The sequence below is a fragment of the Rousettus aegyptiacus genome, unplaced genomic scaffold (genome assembly GCF_014176215.1).
Source record: "Rousettus aegyptiacus isolate mRouAeg1 unplaced genomic scaffold, mRouAeg1.p scaffold_m13_p_10, whole genome shotgun sequence".
In the NCBI taxonomy this organism is placed as follows: domain Eukaryota; kingdom Metazoa; phylum Chordata; class Mammalia; order Chiroptera; family Pteropodidae; genus Rousettus; species Rousettus aegyptiacus.
This window is the reverse complement of record NW_023416285.1, coordinates 32955144-32961024: the sequence shown is the minus strand read 5'-3', so window position 1 is coordinate 32961024 and position 5881 is coordinate 32955144. Positions and strand designations below refer to the sequence as shown.

Below are 5881 nucleotides of genomic sequence, written 5' to 3'. Positions count from 1 at the left end.
GCCGGAAGGGGTAAGGGAGCTCTCTGGGGCCCCTTTTATAAAGGCACTAGCCCCATTCATAAGGGCTCTACTCTCATATCCTCATCACCTCCCAAAGGCCCCACTTCCAAATGCCATCACACTGAGGATTATGTTTCAACCTAAAAATTTCAGGGAAACACGTTTGGTCTCCAGAAAAATACTTAGATTTTGTTTGCCTGTTTGACTCTTGTTTTCTCATGAATACTTGTACATACTTATATCTTAAATCTTTCTGTTTCAATTTTTAACATAACAAATATCAATAGAGATAACCCACGAATATAAAAGTTCTTTAGGTCCTCAATCATTTTAAGATAAAAAGAGGTCCCGATGCCAAAAAAGTTTTAGAACCAGGGCCCCACAACCTAAATGATAAATTAATAGAGAAAATTATCAAACAAAAATATATTGCTATATCTACAGAACTATTTTTAGAACATCAGACAAAATAAAAATAATAAAACATTCATTTTCTACTATTGTCTTGATAAATTCTAAATGTACCGATAAAGGTTAAAATAATAAAAGTTGAATAAAAAACAAAACTCAACAATATTAAATATTCCTACTCTCACAGAATGTTATGGACTGAATTGTGCCTCCATCAAAATTCATGTGTTGAAGCCCTAAACTCCAATATAACTGTTATTTGGAGATAGCAGTTTAAAAAGATAATTAAGGTTAAACAAGGTCATAGAGTGTGGGTCCCTGATCCAATAAGACTGCTGCCTTTAGGAGAAGAAGAAGAGACATCAGATATGCATGTGCACAAAGTAAAGGTCCATGAAAGAACACAGCAAGAAGGTGAACATCTGTTAAGAACAAAATTCCTGAATAAAACCAAACCTGCCAATGGTTTGGACTTCCAATCTCCAGAACTGTGAGAAAATAAATTTCTGTTGTTTAAGCCACTCACACTATAATATTTTGTTATGGCAACCCTAGAAAGCTAATATAGAAGACTAAAGTTTTTCATGTTATTCTAGTAACATTTTATAACTTCTATTTATGTCAATGTAAATCACAATGGTAGGAAAAAGACAGTGTACACGTGTGCCAAAACATATTCCTAATCGTTTTATGTCCTTTGCTCCCCTAAATAGTTGTTACAAGGACACTTTTCCTGAAATGAAAAAATTTTATCTCAGACACTTGAATGTCATCTCAAATACGATCCTTAAAAATCTTTCTCTCCCCAATTGTAAAGTAAGTTTATCACTGAAGGAAAAAAAATAATAACTCATGAAGAAAACCTATACTTTTTAATAAAATGTGGGGCACTGTGCTTCAAGATACCCTCATTTGATTCCTTAGGCAAAGAATATCTTCTAGGAACATAAAGGGAAAACTAGCCTACGATTTATCAGCAGCAGCAGCAGCAGCAGCAACATAATCACTATCATTTAGGAGCCCTCATAATTTATTTTTTCTCAGAAACTTACATAAGAAATCACATTCATCACTAGCAGCTGATCAGATTTATGGAAAAATTCAATTACTAGAATTTCTAAGTATTTTGATTCCCCAGGACTTTAGTCTCTAGATTTCTACATAAAGAACACTAGATTTTTAAAGACTGATTTACAGCATTATGTAAAGAATAACCACTTCATAAAATAGTTTTCTTGATCAATATTTTATCTATATACTGGTAGCCTGCATTTGTGGTGACCCTAAACATTAATGAACAAAGGCATCTCAGTAGATTTAAAAAAAAGAGAGAAGCAGGAGTGCAAAAATAAATGTGCAAAGGCAATATCTCCCCATCATTTACACCCAGGATATTACAACAAATGTAACTAATATGCCCTAACAAAAGTGTACTGCCACTGAAATGACTAGACACTCTCAAGATATAATTCAATGTTAAAATTGCATATATTGACTATAAATATGATTTTCCTTTTATTTAAATTAGTTAGATGAATTAAATCTATAGATCTCTAAGCTTTTAATAACTTAAATTTAGAACTTAATAAAGTATCATAAGGTATAATTTTATTTGAACTCCATTAGATAAATGGAAGGAAATCTTGAAATACTTTGTATTGGTGATGTAAAACATCATCAATAATAACCAGATCTATGTTTATACATGTTGTGTTTTTACTAAAGTCTCTCAATATACTATTAAATTCAAAAAAATCTGAATAAAAATTTATACCTAATTAATAACTCTATTATATCCTAGTTTTTATAGATGTTCACAACTGTTATATTGTAAATATAAATTTAAGTAATTTCCCTATCCTCCAAAATAATATTTTTATATAAACTGTATATAAATATGAATGAATCTTCATGGACGGCTTTTTGGTTAAAAATATCTTACTTTATCATCATTACTCAAAATATTCTGCTTACATCCTAGTAAGTAAATATAGAATTGTGTCCTGTATAGGATGACTTTGCATGTCCTCCAGGTAGGCCCAGAGGGCAGTGTGGGCAATAATGACCCATCTGTTCACAACTAGAAACTAGAAAACTTCTAATGAAGACAGATGTGGGTCACCCTGTACAAGCAGGCTGCAGGGTGTTAATGAATGCACCTAATGGTCACTACCTGCCACACTTGACTGATTGATGACCTAAATAAGATTTAGTTTGAAAAGCAAAGATGAGTATTTCACATACTCATTAGTCGTACCAGGACATTGCTTTTACTTTCTCTTACAAATACCTTTACTACTTGTCTTTATCAATTCTTAGAAAATATTACTATTATTTATTAGATTCAGTCTTTAAAAATAACCTTGCTAGCACTATTAAGAAATTAATTCCTCTTAAATTTCTCTACTGACTGACTCACAAGATATCAACTCCATCTTATGATACAGCAATTCTATAGATCTTAAACACAAAGGTAATATTTTCCTATGTCATAAAACTCTTTAGGTACATTTATATATATAACTTTATCAACAATACCAATATTTATAAAATGACACTTTTTAAATATTATTGTAAATATCTGCTTTAAAATAAAATTATTTCACTTTATGTTCCAAAAAGAATGTTCACTTATAGAGACCAATTCATAAAATATTTATATACCCATAAAAAATGTATAGAGATGGTCAGTTTACTTTCTTAAAGATGCTGTGGGTAAGACTCAAGAAACATAATGTCTGCAGCTATTTCTCAGAATAAAATCTGTATTACATTATACCTAAACTTTAAAAAAAACCTAATGCAGCCATAAAATCATTCTTTAAAAAACTGGTACATACAAAAAAGTAAATATATATTGAAAAAATGAAACATAGTTTAAAAATCATATGCACATTTTATATATAAATAAAGCTATGAGAAATATTATTTAATGTAAATTACTTAAATTGAAAGAGTTTCTATAGTTTATAACTATATTGCTATAAATTTCACTTCCTATATGGAGATTTAAAACAAACTGTGGTTGCTTCACTCACAAATGGACTATTTATTCTTATAGCAAATCAGTTTACTGGAGTGGAAACCATGACTGACCTTCACTGAGATCACATGGCAATCCTTAACAGTTATGATTCATATGCTAGCACAAGCATACAACAAACACATACATATGCACACACCACCCCAATAGCTTCTTTTAGAGAAAAAAGGTGTTTCTTTTGGGCAAACAAATTTAAAAGATCCAATAAAAAAATTCAATGTGAACTTACTAAAGGAAGAAAAGGACTACTCGAATAATTTAAAACTAGGTAAAATGCAAAGTATAATTCTAAACAGAACAGCATAATTGCATTATGAAATATATCAATTTTATTCATATAAACACAGTAATTTACCTATCACAGTTTTTATCCTCAAAAACAATGTAGAAAGATGAATTACATGTGGCTGCTCCTATCACTCGAATAATCTTAGGGTATTACATTAGAAAAGTAGATATAGATTTCTTTAAAAACAGCAACAGTTAATATAGTAATGCCTTAAATGCAGTAAGTCCTTTCATATGCGTTATCTCATTTCTTATATAATCCTGTAAAGTAGAAAATGTCATAACTCCCATTTTATCACTGAAAAAGCTCAGAAAAATTAAGTTACTTTTCGATATCAATACTTAATAAGAAATAAAGCAAAATTTCATATCCATATTTTCTAATTCATAATCTCTATGGTCTTTTTTCTACACTTCAAAGTTGAAAGTGAAGTCTACTTGATTTACACTATAATCATACTGTGTTTCATAGCAACACATCACTTACCTAGGGGCCATTTATTCAGCTAGGGTGGATATATGAAACAGAGTCTGAACACCAGATGAAAGCAAAAGATACCTATGATTAACTATAAGAAATATCTCACAGGCAAAAATTAAGATTGTGGGGTTTTTCATAATCAAATACCTGAGATCTTCATTCGATCCCTATTTTCTTATATTGTATTTCCTAACCTAACAATGTTTTAGTGATCCAAGTCACATATAATCCTTCCAAAAAAATGAAAACCAGGAGATTTCAGGGTCTCTACTAAAAATCACAAATTTAATGACAGGCTAACTGACAGGGTTGAGAATGGAGTAGGTATAAAAAGTGTAAAGAGTGCATTGTATCAGACACAGTCAAGGCACTTGGAAGATCAGAACAAAGGATAAGTTCTAAGAGCAATCTAATCATGCCAAAAGTCTCTTTCTGGTCCAAAGCTACTTTGAATGGCCTACATAGAATTTCCTTGGCTCTTGCTCTGATGCCTGCTAGTACCTGACACCATAGCCTCCATATCACCAACCTCAACCCTCTTCTCTAATTACGTTAAGATATAAGCTTCATGGGGTATAGTGATAAAATGTGCCCACAATATCAAGAGTTCACCAGGAATGAAGGGCCATCCTGATGTATTACAGTTTAATTAAAATCAGAAATACAAGTTCATTTCTGCTGAAATTGACGATGATAACTGACAACTTGATGAATTTACAGACCAAGAAAGTATACTTTCTTTGAGCTGGCAGTAGAAAGCCATTAATGACAGAAAAGGGTTACAGAAATTTTCATTTAGCTTCTATAATGTCAGGACAGAATAGAAACTTCTTGTTTTCCAAGACAAACCTCTAATGATGCGCAGAAATCCCAAGTCATTATAAACTATTATTTTAAGATAAATTGGTAAATTTGTAAATTTTGGACTATTTGCAATCCCCAGAGACCCAGAAGATCTTAAATATCTTCCAATTACTCAGCCAGCAGGGTTAGATGTATTATGGCTCAGAGATTGTATGCACGAGAGTATATACAGATATAAGTGCATGTGTAATAGACTATGAACAAAGAAGGCCCATTCCAAATGTTAAACATAATGGGAAACATTGGAAAATAGGTTGGTGTGTTTGTGCTTTTTTTAAAAAAAAAAAAAAAGGAGGTGAAATGAAAGGTCATGAATGATACATAGCCTAACCTTTAAGGTATTATGCCCATCTTAAAAAGATATAGCCTGCAGTGCATAAAAATGGGTCTCAACATGTTTATACTATTGAAGATCTCTGTTCTGACTCTTTGCTTAAATTACCTTATTAAGGTTTCCAACCTAATCTCAATAGTCCTATATTCTGAACTGCTTCTTCACTTGGCTATTTATAATTTAACCTCACTCTTCAGACCTGATAATCTTTGAACTTTTCCTGCTTTTCTTATCTGCAGTATAGATGCTACCTTGGCCATTTTTATGCCTTTGCTCTGGATCTCAAGGCTGCTGCTCTCTACCAGATCCCCTCAGCTCTGAGAGCAAGACCAAATAAGTGGCTGCAAAGTTCTCAGATCAGAGAATGTATGGGAGTGAACGGTGTTCTGTAATGGTCAGGTATGCTAATGGCTGAGACAAGATGTTGACATGAAATTAGGGGTTCTCAAGTTAAAAACTA

The 5881-nt window shown here is 31.8% G+C and overlaps 1 protein-coding gene across 1 annotated transcript in view; it reads right to left on the bottom strand.

Annotated features, from left to right (window-relative positions):
- STPG2 (sperm tail PG-rich repeat containing 2) overlaps nt 1–5881 on the bottom strand; it is a 250177-nt gene that overhangs the window by 203898 nt on the left and 40398 nt on the right. The gene's annotated exons all lie outside the window — the stretch shown is intronic.